Consider the following 12,113-nt stretch of genomic DNA (forward strand, 5'->3'; position numbering starts at 1 on the left):
CGGTGCTTATATTAGTGTAACAAGAGAGTTAAGGAAGACTGCTAGATAGTAAAGAAGCTGCCCTTGAACTTGATGAATTGATGACCCCAAAGCCTGCAGTGGCAATACATACATATCTATAAATAAGCACCCTAAATGTAAATGGATGGAATGCACCAATCAAAAGACATAGAGTTACAGGATGGATAAAAAAGCAAGACCCACCTATTTGCTGCCTACAAGAGATTCACTTCAAACCCAAAGACATATGCAGACTAAAAGTGACGGGATGGAAAAAGATATTTTATGCAAACAATAGGTAAAAAAAGCAGGTGTTGCAGTACCTGTATCAGACAAAGAAGCTTTCAAAACAAAGAAAGTAACAAGAGATAAAGAAGGACATTACATAATGACAAACAGGTCAGTCCAATATTTTATGCAAACAACAGGTAAAAAAAGCAGGTGTTGCAGTACCTGTATCAGACAAAGAAGCTTTCAAAACAAAGAAAGTAACAAGAGATAAAGAAGGACATTACATAATGACAAACAGGTCAGTCCAACAGGAGGATATAACCGTTATAAATATTTATGCACCGAACACAGGAGCATGTACATATGAGAAAGAAATACTAACAGAATTAAAGGGGGAAATAGAATGCAATGCATTCATTTTAGGAGACTTCAACACACCACTCACTCCAAAGGACAGATCATCCAGACAGAAAATAAATAAGGACACAGAGGCACTGAACAACACACTAGAACAGATGGACCTAATAGACATCTATAGAACTCTACACCCAAAGGCAACAGGATACACATTCTTCTCAAGTACACATGGAGCATTCCCCAGAATAGACCACATACTAGGCCACAAAAAGCCTCAGCAAATTAAAAAACATTGAAATTGTACCAATCAACTTCTCAGATCACAAAGGTATAAAACTAGAAATAAATTGCACAAAGAAAACAAAAAGGCTCACAAACTCATGGGGGCTGAACTACTTGCTTCTAAATAATCAATGGATCAATGACCAAATTAAAACAAAGATCAAGCAATATATGGAGACAAATGCCAACAACAGCACAACCCCCCAATTTCTGTGGGACGCAGTGAAGGCAGTTCTAAGAGGAAAGTATATAGCAATCCAGGCCTATTTAAAGAAGGAAGAACAATCCCAAATGAACAGTCTAAATTCAAAATTACTGAAACTTTAAAAAGAACAACATATAAAGGCCAAAGTCAGTAGAAGGAGGGACATAATAAAGATCAGAGAAGAAATTAATAAAATTGAGAAAAATAAAATAGAAAAAAATCAATGAAACCAAGAGCTGCTTCTTTGAGGAAATAAACAAAATAGATAAACCCATAGCCAGACTTATCAAGAAAAAAAGAGATTCTACACACATAATCAGAATCAGAAATGAAAAAGGAAAAATTACTACAGATACCACAGAAATACAAAGAATTATGATAGAATACTATGAAAAATTATATGGTAACAACCTGGATAAACTACAAGAAATGGACAACTTTCAAGAAAAATACAACCTTCCAAGACTGACCCAGGAAGAAACAGAAAATCTAAACACGCCAATTACCAGCAAAGAAATTGAATCAATCAAAAAACTATCCAAGAACAAGACCGCCATACCAGATGGCTTCAATGCTGAATTTTATGAGACATTTAGAGAAGATGTAATGCCCATTCTCCTTAAAGTTTTCCAAAAAATAGAGGAGGAGGAAATACTTCTAAACTCATTCTATGAAGCCAGCATCACTCCAATACCAAAACCAACCAAACACCACACACACACACACACACACAAAAAAAAAAAAAACTACAGACCAATATCCCTGAGGAACATAGATGCAAAAATACTCAACAAAATATTAGCAAACTGAATTCAAAAACTCATCAAGAGGATCATACATCATGATCAAGTGGGATTCATTCCAGGGATGCAAGGATGGCAGAACAATAAAAAATCCATCAACATCATCCACTACATCAATAAATAGGACAAATATCACATCTCCTCCATAAATGCTGAAAAAGCATTTGACAAAATTCAGTATCCACTCATGATAAAAACTCTCAACAAAATGGGTACAGAAGGCAAGTACCTCAACATTATAAAGGCCATATAGGACAAACCCTCAGCCAACATCATACTTAACAGTGAAAAACTGAAAGCTTTTCCTCTAAGATCAGGAACAAGGCAAGGATGCCCACTCTCCCCATTTTTATTCAAGATAATACTGGAGGTCCTAGCCATGGCAATCAGACAACACAAAGAAAGAAAAGGTATCCAGACTGGCAAGGAAGAAGTTAAACTGTCACTGTTTGCAGATAACATGATATTGTACATAAAAAACCCTAAAGAATCCACCCCAAACTCCCAGAACTAATATCTGAATTCAGCAAAATTGCAGTATACAAAATTAATACACAGAAATCTGTTTCATTCCTATACACTAACAATGAGCTAGCAGAAAGAGAAATCAGGAAAACAAGTCCATTCACAATTCCATCAAAAAGAATAAAATACCTAGGAATAAACCTAACTAAGGAACTGAAAGACCTATACCATCAAAACTATAAGACACTCTTGAGAGAAATTAAAGAGGACACTAATAAATGGAAATTCATCCCATGCTCTTGAGTAGGAAGAATTAATAGTTAAAATGGCTATCCTGCCTAAAGCAATCTACAGATTCAATGCAATCCCTATCAATATACTGACAGCATTCTTCAATGAACTGGAACAAATAGTTCTAAAATTCATATGGAACCACAAAAGACCCCAAATAGCCAAATCAATCCTGAGAAGGAAGAATAAAGCAGGGGGGATTATGTTCCCCAACTTCAAGCTCTACTACAAAGCCAGTTATCAAGACAATTTGGCACTAGCACAAGAACAGGCCCATAGATCAATGGAACAGACTAGAGAGCCCAGATATAAACCCACGCATATATGGCTAATTAATATACAATAAAGGAGCCATGAATATACAATGGGGAAATGACAGTCTCAACAACTGGTGTTGGCAAAACTGGGCAGCTACATATAAGAGAATGAAACTGGATTACTGTCAAATGCCATACACAAAAGTAAATTTGAAATGGATCAAAGACCTGAATGTAAGTCATGAAACTCTTAGAAGAAAACATAGGCAAAACTCTTGAATATAAACATGAGCAACGTCTTCATGAACTTATCTCCCCGGGCAAGGGAAACAAAAGTAAAAATGAACAAGTGGGACTATATTAAACTAAAAAGCTTCTGTACAGCAAAGGACACCATCAATAGAAAAAAAAAGGCATCCTACAGTATGGGAGAATATATTCATAAATGACATATCCAGTAAGGGATTGACATCCAAGATATACAAGGAGCTCATGTGCCTCAACAACCAAAAAACAAATAACCTGATTAAAAAATGGGCAGAGAATCTGAACAGACACTTCTCCAAAGAAGAAACTCAGATGGCCAACAGGCACATGAGATCTCCACATCGCTAATTATCAGAGAAATGCAAATTAAAATCACAATGAAATACCACCTCACACTAGTTAGTTTGGCCAACATCCAAAAGACAAATAACAACAAATGCTGGCGAGGATTTGGAGAAAGGGGAACCCTCATACACTGTTGGTGGGAATGTAAATTAGTTCAACCATTGTGGAAAGCAGTATGGAGGTTCCTCAAAAAACTAAAATTAGAAATACCAGTTGACCCAGGAATTCCACTCCTAGGAATTTAAGAAAACAGGATCACAGAGTCAAAAAAACACGTATGCACCCCTATGTTTATCACAGCACTATTTACAATAGCTAAGATATGGAAGCAACCTGTGTCCATCAGTAGATGAATGGAAAAAGAAGAGGTGGTACATATACACAATGGAATATTATTCAGCAGTAAGAAAACAAATCCTACCATTTGCATCAACATGGATGGAGCTAGAGGACATTATACTCAATGAAATGTCAGGCGGAGAAAGATATGTACCAAGTGATTTCACTCATGTGTGGAGTATAACAACAAAGCAAAAACTGAAGGAACAAAACAGCAGCAGACTCACAGAACCCAAGAATGGACTAACAGTTACCAAAGGGAAAGGGACTGGGGAGGATGGGTGAGAAGGGAGGGATAAGGAGATTAAGGGGCATTATGATTAGCACACATAATATAGCGGGGGTAGGCGGGGGCACGGGGAAGGCAGTATAGCACAGAGAAGATAAGTAGCGATTCTATAGCATCTTACTACGCTGATGGACAGTGACTGTAATGGGGTATGTGGTGGGGACTTGATAATAGGGTGAATGTAATAGCCACAATGTTGCTCATGTGAAACCTGATGGTAAAATTATATATCAATGATATCTTAATGCAAAAAAATTTAATTATTGCATCCATGAACAGAGAAAACTTCCTTTCCAGTTTCAATGTCTTTATTTATTTTTTTGCCTATCTGTTCTGGCTATCCTGTCCACTACTATAGTAAATACAAGTGGTTAAAGCAGGCATTCTTGCTTTCTTCCTGGTATTAGGGGAAAAAAGCTTTCCATCTTTCACCGTTGAGTATGATCTTCACTGTGGGGTTTTTTTATGACTTTTATTATGTTGATTTAGATTCCTTCTATTCCTGGTTTGTTGAGATTTTATCAGTTAAGGGTGCTGAATTTGTCAAATGCTTTTTCTGCATCAATGAAGGTGATCATGTGGTTTCCACCTTCATTTTGTTAGTGTATTACATCAATTCATCTTTTTTATTAAGCTATCATTGATATACAGTGTTATGAATGTTTCACATGAGAACACCATGTGGTTACTACATTCACCTATATTATCAAGTCCCCCCACACCCCACTGCAGTCACTGTCCATCAGCCTAGGAAGATTCTATAGAGTCACTACTTGTCTTCTCTGAGCTATACTGCCTTCCCCATGACCACCCAATATATTATGTGTTAGTCATAATGCCCCTTAATCTCCTTCTCCCTCCCTCCCCAACCACTCCTCCCCCCTCTTCCCTTTCATACCCGCTAGTCTCTTTCTGGGAGTCTGTGAATCTGCTGCTGTGTGTTCCTTCAGCTTTGCTTCATCGTTATACTCCACAAATGAGGGGAAATCATTTGGTACTTGTCTTTCTCCACCTGGCTTATTTCACTGAGCATAATACCCTCTAGCTCCATCCATGGTGTTGCAAGTGGTAGGACTTGTTTTCTTCTTATGGCTGAATTTTCCATTGTGTATATGTACCACCTCTCCTTTATCCATTCATCTACTGATGGACACTTAGGTTGCTTCCATTTCTTGGCTATTGTAAATAGTGCTGCAATAAACATAGGGGTGCATCTGTCTTTTTGACTCTGTGATCCTGTTTTCTTAGGGGAAATTTCTAGGAGTGGAATTCCCAGGTCAAATCATGTTTCTGTTTTTTTGAGGAACCTCCATACTACTTTCTACAATGGTTGAACTAGTTTACATTCCCACCAGCAGTGTAGAAGGGTTCCCCTTTCTCCACATCCTCGCCAGTATTTGTTGTTTCTCTTTTGGATGTTGGCCATCCTGACTTGTGTGAGGTGGTATCTCATTGTGGTTTTAATTTGCATTATCCTGATAATTAGCGTTGTGGAGATCTTTTCATGTGCCTGTTGGCCATCTGAATTTCTTCTTTGGAGAAGTGTCTGTTCATATCCTTCGCCCATTTTTTAATCAGGTATTTGCTTTGCTTTTTGGTTGTTGAGGCGCATGAGCCCTTTATATATTTTGGATGTCAACCTTTTATTGGATATGTCACTTATGAATATATTCTCCCATACTGTAGGATGCCTTTTTTGTTCTGCTGTTGGTTTTCTTTGCTGTACAGCTTTTTAGTTTGATATATTCCTCCCACTTGTTCATTTTTGCTTTTGTTTCCCTTGCCCGAGGATATGTTCATGAAAAAGTTGCTCATGTTTATATTCAAGAGTTTTGCCTATGTTTTTTTCTAAGAGTTATGGTTTCATGACTTACATTGTTCTTTGATCCATTTCGAGTTTACTTTTGTGTATGAAGTTAGCAATAATCCAGTTTCATTCTCTTACAAGTAGCTGTTCAGTTTTGCCAACACCAGTTGTTGAAGAGGCTGTTATTTCCCCATTGTATGTCCATGGCTCCTGTATTGTATATTAATTAGCCATATATGTGTGGGTTTATATCTGGGTCTCTATTCTGTTCCATTGATCTATGAATCTGTTTTTGTGCCAATACCATATTGCTATGGCTTTGTAGTAGAGCTTGAAGTTGGGAGCATCATCCTCCCTAGCTTTATTCTTCCTTCTCAGGATTGCTTTGGCTATGTGAAGTCTTTGTGGTTCCATGTGAACTTTAGAACTATTTGTTCTGGCTCACTGAAGAATGCTATTGGTATTTTGATAGGAATTGGATTGAATCTGTAGATTGTTTTAGGCAGGATGGCCATTTTGACAATATTAACTCTTCCTATCCATGATCACGGGATGTATTTCCATTTATTGGTGTCTTCTTTAATTTCTCATAAGTGTCTTATAGTATTCAGAGTATAGGTCTTTCACCCCCTTCATTAGGTTTATTCCTAAGTATTTATTCTACTTTATGCAATTGTGAATAGAGCTGTTTTCCTGATTTCTCTTTCCCCTAGCTCATCATTAGTATATAGGAATGCAACAAATTTCGGCATATTTATTTTGCATCCTGCAACTTTGCTGAATTCAGTTATTAGTTCCAGTAGTTTTGGGGTGGATTTAGGATTTCCTATGTACTATACCATGTCATCTGCAAACAGTGAGTTTAACTTCTTCCTTACCAATGTGGATACCTTTTTTCTGTGTTGTCTGATTCCTGTGGCTAGGACCTCCAGTACTATGTTGAGTAGAAGTGGGGAGAGTGGGTATCCTTCTCTAAGTGTTCCCAACCCTAGAGGAAAAGCTTTAAGCTTTTCGCTCTTAAGGATGCTGTTGGGTGTGGGTTTATCATATGTGGCCCGTATTGTGTTGAGGTCTTGCCCTGTATACCCATTTTGTTGAGAGTCTTCCCAAGTACATCATGAATGGATGTACATGGGTTGGTTTTTGTATGCTGAATCATCCTTGCATTCCAGGAATCAAGTCCACTTGGTCATGGTTCTTATCATTTAAGTATGGTGTGAAATTCAGTTGGCTAATATTTTTTCAGGATTTTTGCATCAATATTCATAAATGGGAGATATTGGTGTGTATTTTTTGTTTTTCTCATAAGGTCTTTCTCTAGCTTTGGTGTCAATGTAATGCTGGTCTCATAAAGTGAGTTAGGAATTGTCCCCTCCTCCTTAACTTTTTGGAAAAGTTTGAGAAGTATTTTTGATAATTCTTTAAATGTTAGGGAGAATTCACTAGTGAAACCATCAGATCCACAGGGTTTTTCATTGTTGGGAGATTTTTTATTACTGATTCTATCTGCTTACTAGTTATAGGTCTATATAGATCTTTTATTTCTTTGTGATTTAGTCTTGAAGGTTTTGTCCATTTCTTCCACATTATCTGAATTTTTTGGTGTACAACTGTTTATGCTACTCTTTTATAATTTTTATTTCTGTTGAATCAGTGGTAACATCCCCACTTTTAATTTCTGATTTTAGTAATTAAAAATTTTTTTCTTAGCCCATTTAGGTAAAGGTTTGTCAATTTTGCTGATCTTTTCAAAGAACAAACTTTTGGTTTCATTGTTTTTCTCATTGTTTTTCCAGCTTAGTATCCGTACTGTAATCTTTAATTTTCTTCCTTATGCTACTTTTTGGGCTGTTTGTTCATTCTCTTATTCCTTAAACGGTAAAGTTCACTTGTTGATTTTTTTTTAAAGTAAGTATTTCATGGGTTTAAATTTTCCCCTTAGCATTGCTTTTACTGCATTTGATAGTTTTGGTGTTTTTTATTTTAATAAGTCTCTTGGCATTTTCTAATTTCCCTTGTGATTTCTTCTTTGATCCATTGATTAAGAATGTATTGTTTCACTTGAACAAATTTATGAATTTTCCCAATTCTCCTTTGTTATTGATTTCCATCTTTATGTTGTTGTGGTCAGAGAAGATACTTAGTATGTTATCTCTCTTCTTAAATCTACTGAGACTTAATTTGTGGCCTAGTATGTGGTCTATCCTAGAAACTGCCCCATGTGCCCTTGAGAAGAATGTGTGTGGTATTGTTGTTCTATATACGTCTGCTAGATATAGTTGGTTTATTGTGCTGTTCAAGTCCCGTTTTATTTTCTCTCTGGTTGATTTATCCATTAGAGTGGGATATTAAAATCTCTGAACACTTACAAAATTGTCTGTCCCTTTGTCAAATTTTGCTTCATGTATTGCTGGTCTGTTATTAGGTGTATGAAAGTTTATACTTCTTGCTATATCAAGCCTTTTATTAATATAGGCTTTTTGTCTTTCATGACTTTTTTTCTTAAAGTCTATTTTGTCTGACATTAGTACAGCCACCGCTACTCTTGGTTGGTTATGCTTTGCATAGAGCACCCATTTCCATTCTTCCACTTTTAGTGTATTTACATACTTGAATCTATAAAGTGATTCTCTTGTAGAGAGCAAATAGCTGGATTAAAAAAAATTTATTCTGTCAATCTCTGTCTTTTGGTTTTAAAGTTTAATCCATTTACATTTACATACTGCCACGGAGAGACTTACTTTTGACATTTTGCTCTTTGTTTACCATATGCCTTGTGGGTATTTTTGTCCTTCATTTCCTACATTATAGTCTTGTATGTGGGTGTGTTCAGTTAATTTTTTCATAGTGAAATGTATTCCCTTCTCAGTTCCTTTAGGGAATATTCTATAACTATTTTTTTATGGTTATCATAGAGATTACATTTAACATCCTAACATTATAACACTCTGATTTGGATTTATACCAGCTTAACTTCAATAGCATACAAAAATGCTGCTCCTTTATAATTCTACTGCCACCTCTTTCAGTTCCTGATGTCACAAAATAACATCTTTATATATTGTGTCCAAAACCTTTAATAATTGTTTTTCTTAATGCATTAGTTAATCTTCTAAATTATGTAGAAAGTAAAGTGTAGAGTTACAAAGTAGGGCTACAATACTACTAGTTTTTAGATTAATTTATAACAATTCTCTTAAATCATGTAGAAAACAAAAAGTGGAGTTACAAGCCACTGTTACAGTAATAGTAGAGTTGCCCAAGTATTTACCTTTAATCAGGACTTTACACCTTCATACAGCTTCAAGTTACTGTCTACTGACCTTTCACTTTAACCCGAAGACTCCCTTGGGCAGTCAGGTCTATTGGGAACAAACTCTCTTGGGCTTGTTCGTCTTTCCTTAACTTATCCCTTACTTTTGAAGAATAGCTTGCCAGATATAGGATTCTTGATGTTCGGGCTTCTTCTTTCAGGCACTTTTAATATATATGAACCCACCGTCCTCTGGTCTCTAATGTTTCTGATGAACAAACCATCCATCACCTTACTGAGGTTCTTTTGTATGTGATGATTAGCTTCTCTATTGCTGCTTTCCAGGTTCTGTTTTGGCTTTTGATGATTTGTTTATAATGTGTCTTGGTGTGGGTCTCTGAGTTTGTTGAGCTTCTTGGCTGTTTACAGTCATGTTTTTCATAAAACTTGGGAAGTTTTGGGCCACCATTTCTTTAAATATTCTCTTCTTCTTCTCAGACACCCACGATGTGTATGCTGATCTGCTAGAGGTGTCCTGCAGGTCTCCTAGATTCTGTTCACTTTTCATCAATTTTTTTTCTTTCTGTTCCTCATACTTGATCATTTCAATCATCTTTTCTTTAAGTTCACTGCATCTTTTGCCCTCTTAAAGCTGCTGAATCTCTTTAGTGAATTATTCATTTTCATTATTTTCTTTTTCAGTTCTAGAATGTTTCTTAAGGTTCTTTTTAGGTTTTCTCTCCCTTCATTCCTACTTCCATTTGATTCACACATCATTTTCTGGACTTTTTCCTCATTTTCCATTAGTTCTTTAGCATCTCTATGACAGGGGTTTTCAATTCTTCACCTGGTAGGTATCCCACATGGTTGTTCTCAGAGATACTTTGTCTATTATTTTTGTCCTTTGAATGGACCAATTCTTTAAATGCCTTGTCATTTTGTTGTTGTGACATTTGAATCCAGTAATATGGTAATACTGGCACTCAGATTTCCCCCCTACCCCAGATTTGCCATTTGCTTTGATTATTGTAGGTTATGTCCATGTCTAGGATCTGCCTGAGGTGTAAACTTAAGGTTTTCTGAGCCTGCACCTTTCCCTGGACATATACTGTGACTTTTCTTATTTCCTCTGTGTATGGAGTTGGTTTTGAATGTTACATCATCATTGCCTAGTCATCAATGTCTGACTGTCAAAAGGGGAAAAGGAGCAAATTGAGGGGAGGTAAAAAATGTGTTGGCCCTTTAAATCCCCTGGATGTTGCTTCTGTTGAGGGGCTTGCGGCTGTGTGTGCACACGTGCATGTGCACATACGTGCAATACTGCCTGCCTGCCTCTGTGTCTATGCCTCCATGATCAGCAGGAGGAACCAGCGATGAGAACACAGATCCCGAGATTTGGATAACAAGGTCCTTGTTCCCATAAGCTGTGCACAAGCTCCTCTAGGACCGGGCACATGGCTGCCTGCCCTATGGCCGGAGAGCTGTTATTGTGCAGAGCTGATGGAAAGTAGTAACTTAGTGTCCAAGACCTGCCCTGGAAGACCCAAGGCTTCAATAGACTCAATTCCCAAGTCAGATTCTGCCAGTGTAATTGTTGTCAAGGCGGGGACACAGATTCCTGCAACTTCCTACATGTCATCATCCCAGAATCCTCTCCCAGGTGTACATTTTTACACTAAGGTCATTGGTGGGTTCAGGTTCAGCCTCATCTATTACCAAGTTCTGTCAACCTTCCATTTGATGGTTTTAGCAGTCATTGATTTGTGACTAGATCCATGATTTCATAAAAGGTTGCAAATTAGTAACTTATAGTTCTGCCATATTCTTCTGCCTGTATTAGCTGGAATTCTTTTATAAAGAATTTTGCTCCCAATGACTTGATCGCCTCGAAATAGTTTAGATAGGAAAACTGGATGTATGTTTGTGGTTTTGTCATGAACTTTGGGAGTCTTATACTTGCTGTGTTTCAATCAGTCATGCTTTTGATGGCAAATTGGTCCACATTACGCCCAGGAGAGGTCTTTTATGCTGGCTTCCAAGTGCCTTAACCATAACCCCATTATTCAGAGTGTTTCTTTGGAGTTCCAGGCCCTGCCTTCTAAATCTGAAACCAGGCACTTCTCCAAAGATCCCTGGCTCCTTTTATTGGGAAATGCCATTCAGACCAAGATCTTGGCTTTGAGGTGGGGATACAGGAAAAGGCAGGTCCACAGCCCAGGCTGGATCATGCTGAACTGGTAGAGACCCGGTGTGTCTCCTGCATATCCAGGGCTGCCTTTCCACTGCCAAAGCCTAGGACCATTCGCTACCTGAACCCATAACGCCCAAGAAGCCGGCTCACAGGTGGATCACACCCCTGCAGGCTGGGCTCAGTCTGTTCAAGTCAAGTCAAAGCCGCTGGCCAAGCATTCCCAGACTCCACCCGGGGAAGGAGACTAGGCTGAGGGAGGCCTGTGGTTACCTTCTGGCCTATCCTGATGCACCTGGCCTCATGGTGTCCCAGCCTCACCTACAAATCTAATCATGAAAGCCTGTGGACACCTTGATTGCATAGATGTTTCCACCTCTGTTTTCCCCACCGGAATTCATGCTCCTTAAGGACAAGGACCTCGTTTATCTTGCTCAATCTCTCTCCCACTTCCACGTTGTAGGGCCCAGTAAGTACTTGTTGACAAATGAACTGAAGGCACTGTGTCTTTTTTACTTAAAAAAGGCCCAGCGACTTGACTCACCTGAGCTCACACAGCAGAGCAGGGGTTAAAACCCCTGGGCTCCACGCTGGCTGTCTCCAAGGCAGCCCCGATCCCATGCTCCCCTGCCCCCAACTGCTTCTGGGTGCCAGGGATGCCCAGGGGCTGTGCAGAGCACGCTAGCCCCTAGCACTTTGCTTGGACAGGCCTGCAAGGACACTGTCATACTGGC

The sequence above is a fragment of the Manis pentadactyla genome, chromosome 11 (genome assembly GCF_030020395.1).
Source record: "Manis pentadactyla isolate mManPen7 chromosome 11, mManPen7.hap1, whole genome shotgun sequence".
NCBI lineage: Eukaryota > Metazoa > Chordata > Mammalia > Pholidota > Manidae > Manis > Manis pentadactyla.